Source organism: Diceros bicornis, chromosome X (assembly GCF_020826845.1).
Source record: "Diceros bicornis minor isolate mBicDic1 chromosome X, mDicBic1.mat.cur, whole genome shotgun sequence".
Classification (NCBI taxonomy): Eukaryota; Metazoa; Chordata; class Mammalia; order Perissodactyla; family Rhinocerotidae; genus Diceros; species Diceros bicornis.
In genome coordinates this window covers 123,619,006-123,642,601 of record NC_080781.1, presented here as the reverse complement: position 1 = coordinate 123,642,601, position 23,596 = coordinate 123,619,006, and the positions used below count along the sequence as shown (strand labels likewise).

General features: G+C 42.9%; 1 pseudogene; it reads right to left on the bottom strand.

The window, feature by feature from the left end:
• Positions 1-15,888: 15,888 nt before the first annotated feature.
• Positions 15,889-21,718, bottom strand: LOC131400372 (integrator complex subunit 6-like; annotated as a pseudogene).
• Positions 21,719-23,596: the final 1,878 nt, after the last annotated feature.

Sequence of the window (23,596 nt, the reverse complement as noted above, 5' to 3'; positions counted from 1 at the left end):
TGCTGCTGGCAGATTGAGAAGTCAGCAGTGTGTATAGAAAGATCAGTCTTGGTGACTGGATGTTCATGTTTATGGTCCATGCATAATCTACATCCCTGCCTTCATGACCACGATGTACCTATACTGCTTGGAAGATGGAGGAGTGCACCTGTGGAGATATTTCCCATGTTCTGTCTTTCAAGTGTGTTGCCAATGTGTTTATATTAGTTCCTACTTCCATCTCAAACAGAATAATGTCATCGATGCAAAGGAATAGTGTCATGGCTGGTGTAAGGGAAAGGTAATCAAAGTCTACAAGGACTAGAATATGACATAAGCCCAGAGAGTTGATATAAGCCTGAGGTAGGAAGTAAAGGTGCATTGCCGCCCTTTCCAGGTCAAGGCAAACTCTTTCTGGTGATATTTATTGAAGGAGGAAAAAAGCATTTGCCTAATCAATACTGTATACCAGGTGCCTGGGGAGTTGATTGCTAAAACAACAAAACCGCATGTAGAACAGCAGCCACACTTAGAATAATCATGTGGTTGAGATTATTATAATCGGCTGTCATTCTCCAAGATCTGTTTGTTTCTGTACAGGACAAATAGGTATGTTGAAAGGGACGTCATAAAATCACCACCCTGCATCTTTCAAATTCTTGATGGTGCCACAATTACTCCAGTCCCTCCAGAGTGAAATGTTGTTTTTAGTTTACTATCTTTAAAGGTAGGTAGTACTAGTGGCTTCTACTTGGCCTTTCCTACCATAATTGCCCTCATTCAACAGGTCAGAGACCCAATGTGGGAATTCTGTCATTTTCTAAATATATCTATTCTAATTATAAATTCTGAATCTGAGGAAATAACCAGACAGTGGATTCAGGGACCAACCACTGAGATGGACATAGGTAAAACCACACTGATCCCATGACTTCCATAAGCCAGTTTCCTGACCCATGAACCACAGTGAAGTTTTAGTTCTCCAATTATAAGTTTTAATTCAGAGCCAGTATCAAATAATCTCTTAGAATTCTGATTACTTAACTTTCCAACATGCACCGTCACACTAGTAATTAGCCACAGGTCCATTTGGGGAAAGTTGTAATAACAATTAACAGTATAATTATTTGGCAGTGTAGCATGGCCCTTCCTCAAAAGCAAGCCCACAGTAATTTCTGGACAATAGAAAAAAGTCACCACAGAGCTCTTCACAGATACCTGGGCTCCCCTTAGAAGACAATTTACTACAGCTTGGTGAAATCATATCCTCTGGATCTCTCGATGTTAGTGAACATATCTTATGTGATAAATTCACTCTAACCTTCCAATCTCCTTAAGCCTTCGGATTTCTTCCTCTGCAGTACACCAAGGAAGTTCTTGCATTTTTCCTTAATTAAGTACTTTGGGTCTTTTTTCAGTCAACCAACTGCAATGGACTAAATGTTTATGTCCCCCCCAAATTCATATTGAAATCCTAATGCCCAATGTGATGGTATTAGAATGTGGGACCTTTGGGAGGTGATTAGGTCATGAAGCTGGAGCCCTCATGAACGGGATTAGTGCCCTTATAAAAGAGATCCCAGAGAGCTCCCTTCCCCCTTCCACTATGTAAGAAGATGGCCATCTATGACTCAGGAAGCGGGTCCTCACCAGACACCAAATCTGCTGATGCCTTGATCTTGGACTTCCCAGACTCCAGAACTGTGATAAATAAATGTTTATTGATTAAGCCACCCAGTCTATGGTATTTTTGCTAGAGCAGCCTAAACAAAGACACCAACCAAGCAAACTATGAGAGGCTTCTCTAACCCCTGAAGCAAAAACATTGAATCCAGAGTCTCAGCTTAATGAGCCCATATCAATAATTTTGGTCTGATTCAAATGTATTTTCCTTCGACCTTCAGACCACACCCTAAAGAATTATTTCTACACAAGTTCCTCAGGATTTTGTGTATATGGATTTTTAAAATTTTGGAGTTCTTTTTGGTGAATTCTGTGCCTCTGCAAGGGTCATATTTGACCTCACACTTTTTGGCCTGCGGCAATTTGAGGCTTGTTATAGGATTTTGAAGGAAATAGAGGTGGTGGATGTAGCTTCTGAGGAAGATCAGCCGTGCCCTGCAAGGATGCAACTTTAGGTGAGACTATTACAGATTCTTCAGGAAAGAGAAGATAACCTCTTCAGACAGGAGGAAGTTTTGCTACTATTGGCAGGTCATCTCACCGAATTTAGGGGTTCAAAGTACCCAGCTTCATCAGAGTCTGCATCTATGTCACACTCCAATATTCAGGATCCCGTTCATTCCTAATTAGTGCCCTAACATTAACTGAGGAGACCCTGAGAATTTGCGAATTCAACTTGTGTTGTAATTCAGTCAACCACAGGATTCGATTTTGGCTTTGGTTTTCCCACATCTAGGCGCTGGGGTTACAAGAGATAGCTGTACCCAGTTCGTAGAAGCTTTCAGGTCCTTTATGTGGACGTTGAGGTTGGACTTTAAGGACCTCAGCACCTTATTTTCTTCTCTAAGTTCCTCAGCAGATTTAGAAGCAATAAGTCATCTCCATTATACTCCTTATTTTGACTAAAATGTTCACAGGTAGCATGTACTTGTTCGCTCATACCCTTGCCTTTCATAAGGAGTTGATTGTAGGTACCCAAACATAATAATTTGAGAACCTTCTTTGCTACTTCTTGCAATGGACTCCCAGTCCTCTTTAAAAATTAGAATAAATGTCACTAATGGCTTTAAATCTAATCAGATTAAAGAAGGAATTCCAGAAACCCAAAACAATCTCAGAGAACTCATCTTCAGTATTTGTTCTCTAGAACCTCTCTCAGTCCTAAAATCTCTGTCAGTTAGGCTTCAACTGTAAAGGAGAACCAGGAGGAGATATGTGTGTCTGTGTATATATGTGTGTGTGTGTGTATGTATATCTACAAATACAAATATATATGCATACATCTGTGTGTGTACATGTGTGTTTTATGGATTTGTCACAAAGAAATGGCCTTATGCAATGGTAGGCGCTTGTTGAGCAGTCTCTGTAAGATTGTTGTCTCCTCTTCTGATGCTGAAGCAGCTCAGACACTCAGGAAGAAAAGATCACGACCAGGTGTAACCCACGGACATGAGCAGCAACCTCCATGAAGACTTAACTAAGACCCATGTCTTTCCCTTTGCTCTGATCTTGGGAAAGAGGATAGATGCTCTGCAGAAAGATGGGCCTTCCAAAACCCAAGGTCCTGTACTCCTTTCTCAGGTTAGACGTCTCCTCTTCCAAGAGGGCTTCCCTGACTACCAAATTCAAAGTACCATCCACTAGTTTTCCTTCTCTTCACCTGACTTCAACTTCTTCTCAGTACACTTATGTTACCTGACAGTTGCTCTGGTTGTCTAGTGTCTTTATCTCCCCACTGAAATGTAAGATCTGTGAGAACAGTGTTTGGGTCACTGTTATTTCACACCTAGACAAGTGCCTGGCACTTAGAAGGTGTCTAATAAATATCAAGTGAATTATTTTTTAACCCTCACAACAAGCTCAGGAGGTCGATTCTGTCATGACCCTCAGTTTCCAGAAGAGGATATGGGAGCATGAAGAGGTTAGGTAATCAGCCCAAGGTCACGAGCAGATAAGGGCATACGTGGAGCAACAACTCAGAGCCAGGTCTGTCTTGAACCCCAAGTTCTTCCCACTCCTCCAGTGCTGTCCCCAGACTCCACAGCCTTAGGCTGCCCCTGATACACAGTCTCTATTTGTCACCTGATCCTGGATCCAGAACATTCTCTGCTCACTCTCCCTCCCTGATAGGAGCTCTCAGGGCAGGGAGAGCCTAGCTCTCTCTGAATCTGCCTCAGCTCATCTTATTTATTTTTAATGTGGCAAAAATACATAACATTAAATTTACCATGTAACCATTTAGAAGTGTACAATTCAATAGTGTTAAGTGTATTCACATTGCTGTGCAACAAATTTCTAGAACTTTTTCATCTGCAACACTGAAACTCTATACCCACTAAACGCTAATTCCCTCTCCCCTCTCCCCCTAGCCCTTGATAACCACCTTTCTAATTTCTGTTTCTATGATTTTGACTACTTTAGATACTTCAAATGAGTGGAATCATACAGTATTTGTCCTTTTGTGACTGGCTTATTCTGCTTTGCATAATGTCCTCGAGTTTCATTTATGTTGTACCATGTGATAGGATTTCTTTCATTTTTAAGTCTGCATAGTATTTCATTGTAGACAGAGAGGTGATGTCATCAAATTGGTGCTGTAGGAGACCCTTACAATCAACACACCATTGCAACAAATTAAAGACGTTTATTAAATATTAAAAGATATAGTATGAAATGACATACTACATTATGGCAAATTGAAAGCAATGTCACAAACTTTTATGCAACTTATCCGTGTGTGATAATATTTTGTACCATGTAGACAAAGTTAATAAAGCTCTACAATCAAAAACCATGACTATATATAAAAGAAGCAAAGCTCTCTTTGCTTATGAAAAATTGCAGAATGAAATTTTGAAAGTGTGTTTGATGAATGTGAAGATTTAGCAAGAAAGCTGAATATATGTCCTGAATTTGAAAGTGTAGGAAAAAGAAAAACAGAGAAATTAGAAATGTAAAAATGACCAGATAAGAATATGAAATATTTTGTGAAAAGAACAATTCAAATAAAAAGTATGAAGATTATATAGATCCCAGTTTTACATTAGTAATGGAGATATGACAAATTAAACAAGGTATCTTCAGATTTGGAATTTTTAACTGGAGAAATGTTACTTTCTATGAGTACATCTGATTTACAAACAGAAGCTATTGATGCGGCTCTAAAATATTCTGAGAATATGTTCTATAACAATTTTATCTAAAATAATTGACTTAAAGAAGAGGTAATATCAATACTTTGCAACACATCAGCATCACGTTTGGATCTTGTACAACTGAGTGACGAATTTTCCTTTGTACAGTCTGATCCAAATTTAGAAGTGGCCTTGAGATTTTTATTGAACAACACCAGTCACAGTGGTATCCTGAAAAAGAACTTTCAGTAAGCAGAAGCTAAAAAAAATCATTCTAGATCATCAGTTGATAAGAGAACTTGTCACATGTGGCAATTCTCTCATCAAAACTGAGATCGGCAAAGAAATATATTTTGAAACTATGATTGATGAGTTTGTGACCATGAAAGCCAGGAAGTAAAATAATAAATTCTGTTTGGGGTATACAAAATATTCAAATTAAAAACAATATTGTGAGTTTTGGTACACCTACTTTTCAATTTTTCAATCTTTTCAATGACTTTGAAGTTCTGGGAAAAAAGTATCCATTATATAGTTTCATAAAACACATGCCCCAGGCTCCAATATGACTCGGCACAGCTCTGAGTAAGGCAGGGGATTCGGGCGCTCCACTTCCAGGCATCATGACTCCTCTGGGAATGTAAAAAGGAGACAAAAGTGGAAATAGGAAGGAGTTGCTCTGAAAGCAAAGGTTTTCCCAGACAGTCTCAGCTGACATTTCACTGTCAAGAACTTTGTTGAAGGACCATCCCTCACTACAAAGGAGTCTGAGCTGGGGAATAGATTTAAAGGACACACGCCCCCGACCCAGGACAAAATCAGGGTTCCAATAATGAGGGAGAGAGGGGAACGAATATTGGGTAGACAAGTAGCAGTACCTGGCCACCCAGAACAGACACTGAACAAGGAAACAGACCAATTGTCTGCAAGTTGTAGAGCTAAGAGGGAAACAGAGGCTCAAAGAGAACATCACTGAGGGTTTTACTTTAGATAGGGTGACGAAAGGCCTCTCTGAGGAGGTGGCATCTAAGGAGAGAGGGGAAGGGTGAGAAGACACGGGGAACAGATTCTTGCAGAGGAAAGAGCTAGTGCAAAGGCTTAACAGTGGACAAATGCCTGCCACGTCTGAGGAACAATGAGGAGGCCGGTGTGGCTACAGCACAGGGATGGATGGGAAAGGTGGGTGGTACCAAGTGTGCTTGGAGATGCACAGCAGGGGCCTCACCATGCAAAGCTCTTTCAACCACCCCTTCCGTGATTGCATCGGTCAGTCCCTCATGGCTGAAAGGTCCAAGGATAGGTTTGTTTGTTTGGCCTCCACCCACAATCTCCTCCCTGCTCATCAGCAGCTGCAGCCTAAGATCAGTCTTGCTGCCAGGCCTGCTTCCTGATGCAGAGTGGATGACCCCTGGGCTTATGATTGCAGCATCCCCTAAAGGCCTTTTCCCGACCACCTCTCGGGGCCCTGGGGAACCCGGAGTCTACGAAACCTTGCACATATTTTTCCAAATGTTGGCGTCTACAAAACCTTGCACATATTTTTCCAAATGTTGGCGTCTACAAAACCTTGCACATATTTTTTTCCTAAGAGGCTAAAACCTGCTGTTTATATTGCCTTCTCTTCCCTCTTCCTTGAAGGGACTGGCCAGGGCCACCAACTGGCTTGGACTCCCCAGCAAGCCTGCTTGTTGGGCTCTCAGCCGTCTACTTAGGAAACTGCACTGCCATTGCTGAGGCCCCAGGATCCACACGCGAGCAAGCTTCGGCCTGGTAGATGGCAGGTCCCTGGGTCCTGGGAGCACTTGTTCATCCTAAGTCCTTCCTTCCCAGTTCCGAGAAAATCTATGGTGGCTGAGCTGAGTTCTGATGCGGGCACCACCTCGGTGGCATGGCTCCAGGTAGTATCTATGCCCTTGATCTGCTCAGTGTAGAGAGAACATAGCTATGACGGAAGGCGAAGCTTCCCCAGAGCCCCATGGTCCTCCCAGGGCCCTGAGGGCCCACAGACATGCGACACCAGGAACAGCCGGGAGGCAGCTGTCCGTCTGGTTTGCTGTTGACCGCTGGTGCCCAAGATAGTGCCTGGTGCTCAGAGAACACCCGAGAACCATTTGCCTGAATGAATGCAGGTAGGAGGAATACAAGAACAAGACGATGCTTCTGCCTTTTCGGTCATTTTACACGGTAAGTTCAGGCACACAGGAGCCCTGTGAGAGCAGTAACGGATTACTCTGTTTCCAGAAGGAAAACCAAGACAGCTAACAGCTCACTTAAGACTTGGGAGAGTGAGGGCTTGGCAGCTGGAAGCAATATCTCTCTCTTTCCAGTGGCTGCGGGGTGTTAACGGGGCAACAGAGGGCTGTCTGACAGGATTTGGCAATTTCGCTCTTATTCTACACAAAACATGAAAGTGAGGACAATTCAACAGATCTTCCTGCTTCTGACAGTTCACGTGATGGTGTGAAGCTTGTGATGCATCTGGTCTGGGCTGAGTACAGACACTTCAGAATTCCACATCATGCCTGTCTCACATCCAGCAGGTGTGGGCTGCATGATCCCCTGGGAACCAAAGGATGGTTTTCAACCTTCCCAATACTAGGATTCCTCAAGTGCACCAAGGTCCCCTTTCAGCCCAGGCTGAGGAGACTGAGCTGGGATCCTCCTCAGGTGCGACTATGCCAAAAAGTCTGTACCAGTGATTCTCAAACTTCAGAGTGCATCAGAATTACTGGGGTGGGGGTAGATAGTTAAAACACAGATTGCACCACACTTTGACGACCACAAGTCTAGATAGCCTTGCCAGTCAAAGCGTAGTCCTTGTACCGGCAGCATCAGAATGACCTCGACACCTGCCAGAAATGCAAATTCTCGGGCTCTGCCCTCAGACCACCAGAACAGAATCTCTGTGGGTGTGACCCAGGAACCTGGGCCCCAACAAGCCCTCCAGGTGATTCTGATGCACACTGTGTCCCAGAGGCATGGGTCTAGGGCAGTGGTTTGTACACCTTCACTGCACATTAGAATCACGCAAGGAGCTGTTCAAAGGCTAGACTGCACTGCAGTCTCTGCAGGTGGGACTCAGGCCTCAGGCATTGTTTAAAAATTGTGGTCAAAAATACATAACATAAAATTTACCATCTTAACCATTTCTAAGTGTTCCGTTCAGGAGTGCTAAGTATATTTACATTGTTGTGCAACCAATCTCCAGAACTTTTTCGTCACGCAGAACTGAAATTCTGTATTCCTTAAACAAAACTCCACATGATATACAAATGGCCGTCAGCATATGACAAGACACTCAACATCACTAATAATTATGGAAATGCAAATAAAAACCACAATGAGATATCATCTTACACCTATTAGGATGGCTGCTATAAAAACAAACAGAAATTAACAGGTGTTGGGGAGGATGCGGAGAAATTGGAAACCTTGTGCACTGTTGGTGTGACTGTAAAATGGTGCAGCTGCTGTGGGAAATAGTATGGCAGTTCCTCAAAAAATTAAAAAATAGAATTAATATATGATCCAACACTTCCACTTCCTTTTTTTTTTTTTTTTTGTGAGGAAGCTCAGCCCTGAGCTAACATCCATGTGAATCCTCCTCTTTTTTTGCTGAGGAAGACCAGCTCTGAGCTAACATCTATTGCCAATCCTCCTCCTTTTTTTTTTCCCCAAAGCCCCAGTAGATAGTTGTATGTCATAGCTGCACATCCTTCTAGTTGCTGCATGTGGGACACGGCCTCAGCATGGCCGGAGAAGCAGTGCGTCGGTGCGCGCCCGGGATCCGAACCTGGGCCGCCAGTAGCGGAGCACGCGCACTTAACCGCTAAGCCACAGGGCCGGCCCCAGCACTTCCACTTCTAAACACGCATCTAAAAGAACTGAAAGCAGACTCTGTAAGAGATAGTTGCACACCCATGTCTACAGCAGCATTATTCAAATTAGCCAAAAGATGGAAGAAACCCAAGCGTCCATGGATGGATGAATGGATAAACCGAACGTGATACACACATGCAATGGAGTATTATTCAGCCTCAGAAAGAAAGGAAATTCTGACACATGATACATCTCTAGATACCTCTGGAGATGTCAAATGTAGAGTAGTCAAACTATAAAAACAGAAAGTAGAAAGGTGGTTGCCAGGGGCTGGGGTGAAGGATATGTTTTTTAAAAAAATAATTTTTATTTAATTAATTTTTGAGGTAACATTGGTTTATAACATTATATAAATTTCAGTTGTACATCATTATCTTTTGATTTTTTCTGAGTAGGCTACATCATGTTCACTACCCAAAGTATAATTGCCCTCCCTCACCACACCCCTGTGCCCTTTTACACCTTTTGCCCTCCGCTTCCCCCTTTCCTCTCTGGGAACCTGAAGGATATGTTTAAAGGGGCTCAAAACAGCTCCTTGTGCAGCCCACTGTGACTGCTCTATGGGCATTGGTAGCAGGTGACTATGCACATTCCCTGTCGTACATGTCCCCAGGAATCACTTGTACCTATCTATAGCACAAGCACGCAGAGAATGTGGAGCTCTCACAAATGGAAAGACCAGGGTATACATGGTTTCGTATTCTGAAACAACTGGTTCAGAATCTCCTTAATTCTGATTCTAAGACTAAAACATAGCATAGATTGGATAAAACAGTTGTAAGAGTCGGCTTTAAACAGAATATCAGTTTTAAGCAGAGACCTGCTGCACATTTGTGGGCAAAACTATGTGGGACCCCGATTTCTGACCTTCGGAGAAGATCTACCCTTAATGTTAAAGCTCTTTTGTCAGTCGTCAGGCTGTGTTTGTCACGGAAGCAGGGCGGGGAGATTAGCACCCAGGTTAATTTCACTCTCCTCATCAAGGCTCCTAAGAGTATTATCTGGCTCCAGCGGCCCTCCTGGTTGTCTGTCCCTAGTCAATAAGAGTCGTCTTTACCGCTTACCGAGAGTGCCACCTTGGCCGTCACCTCATCTTCCTTGGCCTGAATTTCCTCACCGGAAAATGGATTGGATCATTTCTACTCCATGGATCCTAAGGAGGAGCGGAAGAGGCCAGACACTCAGGTGTGTGCACAGAGCCTGGACACAGCTGGCACTCAGAAATTTGTGGGCTCATGATGAGGGTGATGATGAGTGATGGGTGGGCTCCTTAGCGCTGTGAGACAACTACATGGAGACAGACTCTGGTGAACCTAAAGCACACAAGGAGACACTCTAAAGGTTCAGGGAGCTATGCCACAGGTCAACACGCACTTGGGAGGCAGGAAGACCAGCCCGAATGAGATCTGGCTTTAAGTGAACTCTTCCCTGTCTCACGTGAATTGGTTTCCTGGGTCACTTGCCTGGAGAGGAGACTGTTGTTTTAGGCGCAGACTTTCAGAAGTAAGGCCATCCTTTCTGCTTTGACTAGTCCCAGGTTACACTAATTCAGGTGTATGCCTAGGAGCACTTAACCGTATGCTGCAGTCTCTTGAACCGTGCAGAGAATCATGTCGTGCTTTGAGATGAAAGGAGTTCTTCGCAGGCACTCCTTCACTTGACAAAAACAAAATCCTCACACTTTTTAGTCTTTAGATCTCAATTTAGTGAGGAATCCAGGTTCCCTTTTGTGAAGTACACTCACAGCACTGCATGGTTCTTAAGAGCACAGGCAATGACGTAAAGGACACCCAGGTTTAAATCTGGGCTCAGCTGCGAACCAGCACTCTGACTTTGGACAATGACATGGTCTCTGGAGGCTCAGTTTCCTCAGGTGTTAAGTGGAAATCATAACCCCTGCCTCATAAGGCAGCCGTGGGATTGAGGTGAGCATGAAGGTAAGAAGGCATAGCCAATCCTGGCACATGTCAAGTGCTCAGTCAATGTTCTCCCCAGGGTTGGTGCTGCATATAGGAAATAGTGATGTTCAGATCCTAGGAGGGGCTACAAGCTCTGGGGCAGAGAGAAGTTCAAGGTGGGTCATTCACTGGTTGTCAGTGATCTAACTTGGGGAACACACAGAGAGCAAACCTCCCCCTATGGGCCAGGGATTAGGTGAGGGGGGAGAAGTGTAGCCCTGTCTGACAGGATAGCATTTTCTGAGAGTCATCAGAGCTGACGAGCTGAGGCAGAGGCAGAGGCAGAAGAGAGCTAGGCCCTCCCTCCCCTGGGAGCTCCTGTCAGGGAGGGAGAGTGAGCAGAGGATGTTCTGGATTCAGGGTCATGTGACAAATAGGAACACATGGGAGACTGTAGGTCAGGGGGACTAACAACATGCTACTGAACAACCATTGGATCAACTAAGAAATCGAAGGAGAAATCAGAACATACCTGGAGACAAATGAAAATGAAAACACCAAACTCTATGGGATGCAGCAAAAGTGGTACTAACAGGGAAGCATATAGCAATACAGGCCTAGCTCAAGAAACATCTCAAACAACCTAACATTACACCTAACAGAACTAGAAAGAGAAAAACAAATGAAGCCCAAAGTCAGTAGAAGGAGGGAAATAATAAAAATCAGGATGGAAATATGAACTAGAGGCTAAAAAGACAACAGAAAAGATTAATGAAACTCAGGGCTGCTTCTTTGAAAAGATAAACAAAACTGACAAACCTTTAGCTAGACCCACTAAGAATAAAAGAGAGAAGGCTCAAATAAATAAAATCAGAAATGCAAGTCGAGAGATTACAATGGATACCATACAAATATAAAGGATTATATGAGAATACTATGAAAAGCTATATGCCAACAAATTGGATAACCTAACAAGAAATGCATAAATTCTTAGAATCATCCAACCCCCCAAAACTGAATCAAGAAGAAATAGAGAAAGTGAATAGACCAATCACTATTACAGAGATTGAAACAGTAATCAAAACCTGCCCAAAAAACAAAAGTCCAGGACCAGATGGCTTCTCTGGTGAATTCCAGCAAATATTCAAAGAGTAACACGTATCTTACTCAAACTCTTCCAAAACATTGAAGAGGAAGGGATGCTTCCTAATCCACTTTATGAGGCCAACATCACCCTGTTACCAAAAGCAGCCAAGGACAACAATAAAGGAAAATTATGGGCCAATATCATTGATGAATGTAGAAGCAAAAATCCTCAACAAAATATTGTCAAAATGAATACAACTATACATACACCGATCATACACTGATCAAGTTGGATTTATTCCAGGGATGTAAGAGTGGTTCAATATACTCAAATCAATCAACGTGATACATCACATTAACAAAATGAAGAATAAAAATCACATGGTGATCTCAATAGATGCAGAGAAAGCATGTGACAAGATTCAGCATCCATTTGTGACAAAAACTCTCAATAAAATGGGTATAGAAGCAAATTACCTCAACATAATAAAGGCCATATATGACACACCCATAGCCAACATCATCCTCAATGGTGACAAACTGAAAGCTATCCCTCTAAGAACAGGAACAAGACAAGGATGCCCACTCTCACCACTCTCGTTCAATATGGTATTGGAAGTCCTAGCCAGAGCAAATAGGCAAGAAAAAGAAATAAAAGTTATCCAAATTGGAAAGGAAAAAGTAAAACTGTCACTATTTGCAGATGACATGATTTTAAACATAGAAAACTCTAAAGAATCCACCAAAAAACTATTAGAAATAATTAACAAATACAGTAAAGCTGCAGGGCACGAATCAGCATCACTTGCGGGGGGGCCTAAGGCTGTGGAGTCTGGGGACAGCACTGGAGGAGTGGGAAGAACTTGGGGTTCAAGACAGACCTGGCTCTGAGTTGTTGCTCCACGTATGCCCTTATCTGCTTGTGACCTTGGGCTGATTACCTAACCTCTTCGTGCTCCCATATCCTCTTCTGGAAACTGAGGGTCATGACAGAATCAACCTCCTGAGCTTGTTGTGAGGATTAAAAAATAATTCATTCGATATTTATTGGAAACGTTCTAAGTGCCAGGCACTCGTCTATGTGTGAAATAACAGTGACCCAAACACTGTTCTCATGGATCTTACATTCCAGTGGGGAGATAAAGACACTAGACAACCAGAGCAACTGTCAGGTAATTAAGTGCGCTGAGAAAAAGCTGAAGTCAGACAAAGACATGAAACACGAGTGGTGCGGAGCATGTCAGATTCTGCTTATAAGGTGAACAACAAGTTGCTATAGCTCACCCTCCCTACCATTATAGGGGGGCACAGAAAGCAGTGGGACATAGTGGTTTTGGTTGTAACATATGCCTCATTGTTGTGTGCTATTATGAGCCATTTGTCAAATAACCTGGAAACCTGCTGGTTTTGAGTGGGGCCTAGTACCAGAGAAAGTCCTCTGATCCTGCACCTATGGCCTCAAGGGAGTCCCTAGGAACAGTTGACTCAACAACAAAAACAAAACACCTTCAGGCCTGGTTTGCTGGGGTTTCTTCACAAGAGGCAGGCAACACCCGCAGTGTTGGTTTTGTATTGCCTTCAGGAATCAGACAGGGCCCGCTGTAAACTCCTACAGCCACCCCCATACCTTCTCAGGAGCACTGCCTTATCCTCAAGGCAGTCGTTCCACGTCACATGCTTCTTGTGTCTGACTCTCTCTGACCTCCTCCTCCATTCCTTGGCAGGGAAAAGCTTTTCAACGACTCCCTGGAGTGGGTCAGGTTTACCCACATTGTCTCCATATCTCAGGATCAACTGACTTGGGACCTTCATTACATCAACAAAATCCCACCACAGCAGTAGTCATAGTAGTGTTTGATGGAATGTATGAGGGGTGTGAATCTGGGAGGGCATAACTGGAATCTTGCTGTCTTAGTCTGGTCAGGCTGCTATAACAAAGTATCATGGACTGGGTGCCCTCAACAAGAGAAATTTATTTCTCACAGTTCTGGAGGCTGGGAAGTCTAAGATGAAGGTGCTAGGAGATTTGGTGTCTGGTGAGGGCCCTCTTCCTGGCTTCCAGATGGCCCTGCTATGGTCTAAATATTTGTGCCCCCGTCCCAGATTCATATATGAAATCCTATTCCCCAATGTGATGGTACTTTGAGGTGGAGCCCTGTCTTGCTTGGCTCAGTGGCTGGGAGGGACTGTCCTTGGTGGGTGCCAGGAGTCGGGCGGGGGGGAAAGAGGATGGAGGGATGGCTCCTCCTCTCTAGATCAGTGTGATGGTACTTTGAGGTGGGGCCTTTGCCAGAGCCCTCATGAATGGATTAGTGCCCTTATAAAAGAGCCTCCAGAGAGTTCCCTCACCCCCTCAGCCATGTGAGGACACAGTGAGAAGACAGTTGTCTGTAAACCAAGAAGCACATTCCCACCACACACCGAATCTGCTAGTGTCTTGATCTTGGACTTCCCAGTCTCCAGAACTGTGAGAAATAAATCTCTGTTGTTTTTAAGTCAGCCAGTCTATGGTGTTTTGTTATAGCTTCCCTAATGGACTAAAACAGCTGCCTTCTCAGTGTGTCTTCACATGGAAGAGAGAGAGAGAGAGAGAGAGAGAGAGAGAGAGAGAGTGAGAGAGAGAGAGAGCAAGCTCTCTACTCTCTTCTTATAATGGCATTAATCCCTTCATGGGGGCCACACCCTCATGACCTCATCTAAACCTAATTACCTCCCCAAGGCCCCATTTCCAAATACCATCACATTGGGGGTTAGGGCTTCAACATATGTATTTGGGGGGTTCACAAACATTCAGTCCGTAACTCTTGCCTACCACACAAGTCAAAATTGGACAGCTGTGGCACTACAGCCCCACTCTGGAACAGACCTGAAGGACAGTGGTGAAGGGTAATTCTTCTAGAAGGAAGAACTTTGAGCAGTGCACCTAGTTGTTCATTCTGCCTGGAGGAGAGATGGCCAGGGGTGCAAGCGTATACCCATGCACAGGCTGTATGTGATTCATTGGCTGTGGCCAGGGACTTTGAGGATATAAGATTGAAAATTTGTGAGAAGGAACTCTGGGGGAGAGATATGTGATAGACCTGCCCACATGGACATACGATGTGAAGACATTAGTGTCTTATGAGAGTTCTCAGGGAAGAATAACCTTAGCAGAGCAGTATCTTAATAATCTACTGAATAATGTACCCATTATCTACATATCAATCAGCCTCTTTCTCTAGCATTTGTATCACATCCAATGGGCTCAAGAACAAAGTGGCAGGGATGGAGGTTATGCTAGAAGTCATGACTTCTGGGAAGCAGATTTGCTGTATAGCAGCATCCCACGTAGTTTGGTGTTTCTCCCATGGTCAGGATTCACAGGTCTTGAGATCAAGGCCCGGAAATGGAAGCGCCTCCTCTCACTATTTATCCCTAGTGATCCACTAGCAAAAATGCTTCCTATCCCTATTGCTTTAGGCTGTGCTGAACCAGAGGTCTTAGTTCCAAAGGGAGAAATGCTTTCACCACAGAACACAACAGTGATTCCATGGAAAGGGAATTGAAACTGCCAGCTAGCCGTTTTGGTCTCTTCATCCCTCTCAATCACGAGGCAGAGAAGGGGACCCCACACTGACTGGGGTGGTGGAACCTGACAATCAAAGGGAACTTGGGTTCCTACTACACAAGGGGCTAAGGAGGAGTATGACCGCTGTGTCTAAAGAGCTTCTCACTACTCTCATGTTTTGTGATTAAAGTTTGTGGAAAATTACAACAATCCATTTAAGGCAAGACATCTAACGGCCCTGACCCTTCAGCAATTACAGCTTGAGTCATCCTACCAGGCAAAGAACCATGACCAGCTGAGGCGCTGTCTCAGGGAAGAGGAATAAGACATGGGTGGTGAAAGAAAGCAGTTGTAAATACCAGCTCCAACCATGGGACCTGCTGCAGACGCCAGGACTGTAATACTATTTAGCTTGATGAGTTAATGACATCCCCCTCCTCAGGTAGGAAAACAAACAAGGAAACAAACACACAACAAACTATACTTTCACAGGAAATTCTTTTTTACTGGCTTTAACTGACAGAGAACCAGAAAATTAAAAGGCTCCAGTGCTTTTTTTCTTGGCCTTTGGAAGGCAATTCTCTTGACTACAACATTTTTAGGAGGCTTTAGCAATATCTGATTCCATAGTACATCATAGAAATTGTGTGCTTGCTTCTCATTGGCCTCTGCAATGACACAGTTATGTGTTTTTCTTGTGATTAACTTTGTTGAGAAGGTGTTGTTTTCTCCAGTAAGTTCTCAAGTTGCTGAATTAAGACTACTCTTTTAAACCTGAAATAAAGAGGCATTTAATTAACCAGAAGATATTGAAAGCATCTATGATGTGTAAGGCATAGTAGTGGATACAAAAATCGAGCTTACAATCTATGTGGGAATAGAAAATGCATCCTCATGGAGAGATAGGGTCTAGCAAAATACCAAGACTGTCAACTGAGGGCCCTTGCCCACTCCAGACTATGGTGAGCTTGGAAGCTACCATGGGCTTGGAAGAATGAATTAGACTAGAGAATACCAACTTAAATGCCTATGGAAACGGCAGGAACTATGAGGGAGCACCAGAGTGTGGGAAACATAAGGCAGGACCTGTTCCCGCCCTTGGTCAGCATTGGGCACAACTGATCAAAAAACTTGGAAAGTTCTTCTTTATACCCACCTTGCGGCTTCCTTGATGGTAAATTCAACAAATTGTTTCTTGACTGCAGGAGGGCCTTGCACTCCTTCAAGCAAAGTGAAAATTCTTTCATACTCTGAAGATAGTAAAAAAAAAAATCAGTATTTCTAAAAATAGGAAGATGGTATAGAACTCAATCTTAATGTATCTACTACTTTAGTACTCATTCTTCATGGGCTAGAAAGTTACATAGGGTTTGTGCTTTAAACGCTTGAATCACAACACCTGCACAGATCTACTGAGGAAACTATTGCAAACACTAACCGAGCAAAACAAAAAAATGTTCAAGGTATACTACGAATTTCCAGACAAAATCAAAGGGAAACCATTCTAAATTATTTAAAAAAAACCAATTCAGCCAAAAGATGAGTTCAAGAGGTGGATGGGATCTATTCTAAATCCTCAAGTTGAGAGAGACTTTCCATGGTTTCATTCATGGACATTCTTTTAATACTTACTTCGTCCCAACTTCCGAACTTCCTTCCTCAATTCATGTTTTATATCGTAATTAATTTTCTCTGCCATAGCCGGACTTATTTGCAATGTATTGGGCACGGTTCCCATTGAAGACGTTTCTGTGACTTCTGGGTCACCTCCAGAGACACTGCAGTTTTGGGGGCCTCCTGCGAGTGCATTACTACCAGGTTTGTGAGTTGGGCCATCTTTCCTGAGACCAGTGAAGTCATCAGGGAGAGAATCTGATGGGTTGGGTGGAATCCCATCTCCCGCCATATTCATCAGCTCTGGTGCAGCAGATTTTGACAAGAAGTCATCAGGTGGGGTTTGACTATTTTTTGTCTTCTTCTCACGGACTTTGCGGGTGACAGTAGCATCTGGAAATCAAATTAAGAGATTGAGCTGTGAGGTAGGTGCATTTTACCACTCCCACAGGGACATAACTGTGCTCTGAAGTTTTGAGGAAACTATTTATTTCAAAAAGCAGGAAGACAGGATGTACCAACTGGAAATATCAGATCCCACAAACAGGGCTTGGGAAAGATCATACAATAAACCACTTTTTCTCTCCTGGCACTATGGATAAATACAGAAACAAGCTGGGCAGTGTAATGAACTAAGAAACATTCACAGAGCCCCGGCACTCAAGATTTAATGTCTCCTCGATGCCCTTTACAAGTTGACAAGCTGAAAGTCTCACTTGATGTCAAGGGGTCTAACATTTGCACACCAACACCCAAATCTCTGTCGGTATATCATCCTCTTCGTCTCTCTTTTCTGTCTCAGAATGGTAAATTTTATTTACCCCAAGTCTAAAACCTCTATTTCATTTCCTAATCCTCCTCTGTGCCAGGCACTGTGCCAGGAGCTGGTGGATGGGCAGTGAACAAGACAGAAACGACCCCTACCCCTGTGGAACTCACATTCTCATGGGGGATGTCAGACAGTAAGTGCACAAGGAGCAAATAAAATAATTACATTTTGAATTCATGTTAGGGAAGAAGCAAGCAGGGATGTGACAGAGAGCAGGAGAGGGAGCCCCAATGGACCACGTGGTCCAGCAGGGCCTTCTATGGAGGTGTCCTTTGGACAGAGCTTGGAGGAGGAGAAAGAGCCGGCCTGTGCACACGCAGAGGAAGAGTGCCAGGCTGCAGCAAGGGCAAGTGCAGGGCCTGTAGGAGGAGCTGAGCTGGGACCATAGAACAAAGGACACAGGCAGAGAGAGCAAGGAGGAGACCCACAGGACGTGAGTTAGGAGAGGGTGGCAGGGCCAGGTGGTGCAGAGCTTATAGACCATAGTGGGGAGTTCAGATTCTGTTCTGACTGCATAGGCAAGTTGATGACGGGTTTTCAAGATGGACGTGGCATGATCTGATTTCTATGGTGACATGATCACTCAGGCTGCAGGGCAGAACATGGGTTAGATGAGAAGATTGAAAGCAGGAAAATCAGATAAGAAGCTATTGTAGTAGTTTGGTGACAGATGATGGCAGCATGGACTAGAGGGATTGAGAGAAACGGTGGGGTGCAGGACTTATAGCGGGCATCAAATTGCTAAGGGATTGGAAGTCAGAGAACAATAAAAGAATAATGAGAGGAATCACAAGTGAATCTAAGTATTTTGGCCTGAACTAGTGGGTAAATAATAGTACCAGCTGTGTGCAGGTGTTCAGCAACTGCTCTCAAGAGTGGAGTGTGGCCAACCTTTCCTGATTGTGGTTCAGTGACCTCATGTTGGTAGCCTGAACTATGCCATGGTGGGACTATATATACTATGGATATCCACAAACTCTAAATACTGGGGCTTTTCCACCCTCCCGTGCCCCCTATACCCTTGGACAGCAGGTTGTTACACCTTTATGGGTGTTATACCTGATGGATGGTGTTATTAGCTGAGATAGACAAGGCTGAAAGTCAAGTATTTGTGGAGAGGGGAACAGTCAGAAGTTCGTAGAACCAGTTGAATTTTAGATATGTATTAGACACTCATTGGAGATACATGCAAGCAGTGGCATTTGAGTCTGAAGTTCAGGAGCAAGTTGTAGTCTAGAGGTATAAAGGTGAGAGTTCTCACAGTGTGAATCACATTTAAAGCTCTAAGGCTGCATGGGATCACCTAGGGAGATAGTGCATTGAAGAGAAAAGGGCCCAGTATCCAGCTTTGGGTCCCTACAACACTCAGAGGTGGGTAAGGAGAGGAAAAAAACAGAAAAGGGAGAAGCAAAAAGAGTCACTACTAAAGGGCTAAGGAATCCAGGAGAATGTGGTGTCTGGGAATCCCAGGAGTTTTCCATAGAGGAGAGACTGAACAACTGTATCACATGCTGCTGAGAAATTAATGCGAGGGGCCGACCCAGTGGCACAGTGGTTAAGTTTGGCTCACTCCGCTTTGGCGTCCTAGGGTTCACAGGTTCAGATCCTGGGCACAGACCTACACCACTCATCAAACCATGCCGTGGCAGCATCCTACATACAAAATAAAGGAAGATGGGCACAGATGTTAGCTCAGAGACAATCTTCCTCAAGCAAAAAGAGGAAGATTGGCAACAGGTGTTAGCTCAGGGCCAATCTTCCTCACCAAAAAAGAAATTAATGCCACAGTGCAGCAGACAGTGGTGACCTTGATGCTAACAGTTCCATTGGAGTACAGTAGGAAAAAGCAGATGGCTCTAGATTAGAGCATGAACAGGAGGTGATGACATGCAGTGAGCGAGTGCAGATCCATCCTCTTGTTGAGCCCATCATCTATTTTTGCCTCAAGAACCCGCTTTATTCTAACCCTTGCAGCAACTCCAAATGCTTGGATCTGACTAGAGCTTTGCCCCTCCCCTTGCAAACATGCTTCTATCTGTCTATCCCTCAAGAACATGACCACAAACTTCCTTTGACATCGCTGAGCCCTAGACATGGAGTTCCCCCTCTCCTTTCTGTGTGCTTAACCGTGGTGACATACTCTGCCTTCTCTTAGATGATGAGTGGCTCTTGGGCTCTCCAGGACGTTTCTTTCTTTTCTGATGCCCTGCTGCAAACTGCTTTGCTTCATCATTCCTCGTTTGCTGAAAAACATCAGTGAACATATTCCATTCAAGACAAAATCTAATCATTGTGAAATTGCAGTCTTCATAAGCATTTGCAGCCATGCATTTATATCATTGATATAAGATTTAATCATGGGCCAAAGATTTACATCACTCAACACACACTCTGTTCTCAGAAAATGCAATCCATTTTTAATCTAGTCTAAGTGAAATAAGGAGGAGGTAAAACACAAGGTGTTGTCCAAGGCCAGACATGGTACAAGAATGCTGGGGAATGAGTGGCTCTCAATGACCAAAGTGATAAACATAGTTGTCTCTTTGGAGAAGTACACACCATTTTGCTTCAGCCCTTGTTAGGAGAGAAAAAAAAGAAAATGCCTTTTTTGCCCTTTTGTGCTTTAAATCTATTAACAAATACTGATTAACACTTTATTAAATGAGACATGTAGATCGTGAAAGGTAAGATAGATTGAACATGTAAATCTCCCCACCTCTAACCTTGCGGAGATTCAGATAATGTCATACTTGGAGCTGGGTGGGTATACGGAGTGCTTTTCAGGGTTGGTGGTAGATAAAACATGAAATCAAGGGTATAATAGGTTATCTAAAAGCTGTTTTCATCAAAGGATAACTCAAGAATATGCCCCTACATTATCTGAATACAGTTGTGATAAAAACATTTTCCCAAACCATTGACATTTTCTATAAAATAGGAGCCCAGAATGGATAAAAACATTTTCATTGAGCATTTACTTTCCACCAGTACTGTTCTAAATGCTTTACATGTGTTAACTCGATCCTCCACCAAGCCCTATGAGATTATTATCTCCATTGTTAAAAAGGAGGAAACCAAGGCACAGAAAAATAAGAAAAACTTCAATTGTTTGAGAAGTTTTAGGGTGAGGTGAAATAACTTTAAGTCTGGTTTTGTTACAGAAGAGATTATTGCACGTTCTGTGCCTTTACACCAATCATCTCTCTCATGAGTGCAGATGTAATCCCCTTTGTCTTCATGCTTCAATGGTCAAGTCAGTATGTCTCTCTCACACACACAACACACATCTCACATTAAGATGTCCATGAGTACAATCCAATTATGGCAACATCACCTAGTCCTTCATGTTTCAAGAGGAACACTTAGTCATTGTCTCGATGAAGCACTAGTGACTTGAATAATGGAAACAGAGGAAGTAGACTGTAATCTCGATAGCAAAGTAGTTACTATGGGGGGTGGGAAAGAATATAGACTCTGGAGCCGGAAATATGTGGATCAAATCCTTGCTCTATCTCTTGTGAGCTGTGTCACTCAGGGCAAGGCATTTGACCACTGTCAGCCTTGATTTCTTCTTATTAATGGGCGGATAGTAATATTCACCTGCAGAACAGCTATAAGCATTAAATGTGATCATTTAAAACACCAGATCTAGTCCAACAAATGGCAACTATTATTTCTGTTCAACCAACACACTCTTGGATCAGAAGGCTCCCACTTTCTGTTCACATAAGAATCCCTGTGTCGTATTTTATATTTTAAATACATAGAAGTAAAGCATATGATTTATATTCATTCTTTGAAGAAGAAAATAATTATATCAAGAATATCACAATTTGGGCAGAAATAGAAATTGTTCTCCTACCTTTTTATCATTTTTAAACAGATATCTAAAAGTATAAACTCTTTTAGGTTGACCTGGATTACTCTGTTGAGGTGGAGAAGCCGTCTTCAGACGTTCCGCATAGTCAATTATCTGTGCAAGTAGAACACTCCGATAGGAAAGTGGAAAATCCTTGGAAAAGAAATTGATGCTATACAGCTCAAATTGACGATCCTCTAGGGAGGACATGATCATAGACTGTGTTAGCGATGTGTACCACGGTGCCAAACAGAATTTAGAATCTCATATCTAGGAGCTATATCATGTTCTAGGATCTAGAATCATCTTCCCTCATCTAAGTCATGACTCAGTCCACCATCACTCCTGCCTATAGGCTCAAATCACTAGGTCCAGAACAACTCCCTTATGCCTCAAGCCAGGTTTGAGAATGGACTGACCTTCTTATACCACCATCCCAACTAAAAGACCATACTTGTCCCCTGTTTGGAAGAGCCTAGGCTCTGTGACATTCTCTTATCATCCAGAGAAGTTTGGGTAGTGGGTATTTACCTCTTTGGATAATTGGATGAAATCTACAGACTTTCTTCCCCCAAAACCCCCTTACACACAAAACCTGGTGTATAACTTCAGGGATGTGTCCAGCCTAACATCATCTCAATTTAATGGACAGATGATCCCACTTAAAATGAACAAAATGGGGTAAAGAGGCTTTATAAACTGATGCCAACTATCCTGGATACTCTCAGTTTCATTACTTTCATGTAAACAAGGAATTCTCTGCCGGACTCATAACTGTAGGCAGTGTGATATCGTATTTGGGTGTGCAGTCTTTGGAATCTTAGAGACCTAGATTCTGCCACTTTCCAACTGGCTAAACCTGGGGAAAATACTTGAAAGCTTACTGGAAGTTTCTGTTTCCATAAAATGGGCATAAAACAGTATCTACCTCCTGGGGCTGTTTTAAGGATTACAGGAAAGAAAGCATGGAGAGGGTGGTGTATATGCTGATTAACACACAGCTCCCCTTAGGCTTGAGAAAAATAAACTTGGACTTGGGTACATGTAGGGATTCAGTGAGAATGGGTATTCTAAATATTAAAGTATTACAAAATAACCTACTTATGCAGTAAACACCTTCCTGCAAGCTAGACTTGATATTTTCATAATCAACAAATTTCCTAAACAAAATCTTGTCTGTTTTTATCAGATCAATCTCCTTCTAGTTAACTGATCTAAATGACTACTACATGCAATATCACAAACATTTCTATATGTCTGAGGTTTCAGATCCTGCTTTAAATGAGGCAAATAATTTTAGTTAGCCCTGAAGTATATCTACAGATGTAACACAATCCCTATCAAAATACCAGCTAGTTTTTTGCAGAAATTGACAAAGTGACTCTGAAATTCATATGGAGATGAATGGACCCCAAAGAGCAAAAAAAAAAAAAAAAAAAATCTTGAAAAAGAAGAACAAGGTAGGGGGACAAACATTTCCAGATTCCAAAACTTATTACAAAGCTACAATTTTCAAGACCATGTGTACTGGCATAAGGATTGACATATAGGTCAAAGGAACAAACCTAAGAGCCCAGAAGCAAGCCCTTAATTTATGCTCAATGGAATTTTGACACGGGTGCCAAGAGCACTCAATGAGGAAAGAACAGTCTTTCCAACAAATGTTGCTGGGAGAACCGGACATCCACATGCAAAATAGTGAAGTTGGACCCCTTCCTTACACCATATACAAAAATTAACCCAAAGTGGATCATAGACCTAAATGTAAGCAAATAACAAATGCCAACTACCTGTAGGCTTTATGATCAGAAAAGAAAAAAACATCCACCAATCCATAAGTACCACTTCATATATGCTGCATTTTAAACTAAGTATAAATCCAATGAATCAGACTGTGAATTATTTATACAATTTCTCTTTTTGTTCTGGAAGAAAACTAATATAGGCAGTGCCTGCATGTTGTGAAGAACTACCTATAGTCCAGGCCTCACATGTTGCTTCTCTAGCCAACTGGTTTTAGTGAAATCCACATGAGGATAAGGGTGCAAATTCAGAGAATGTATTAGTTTTTCATTTTGTGTAACAAAT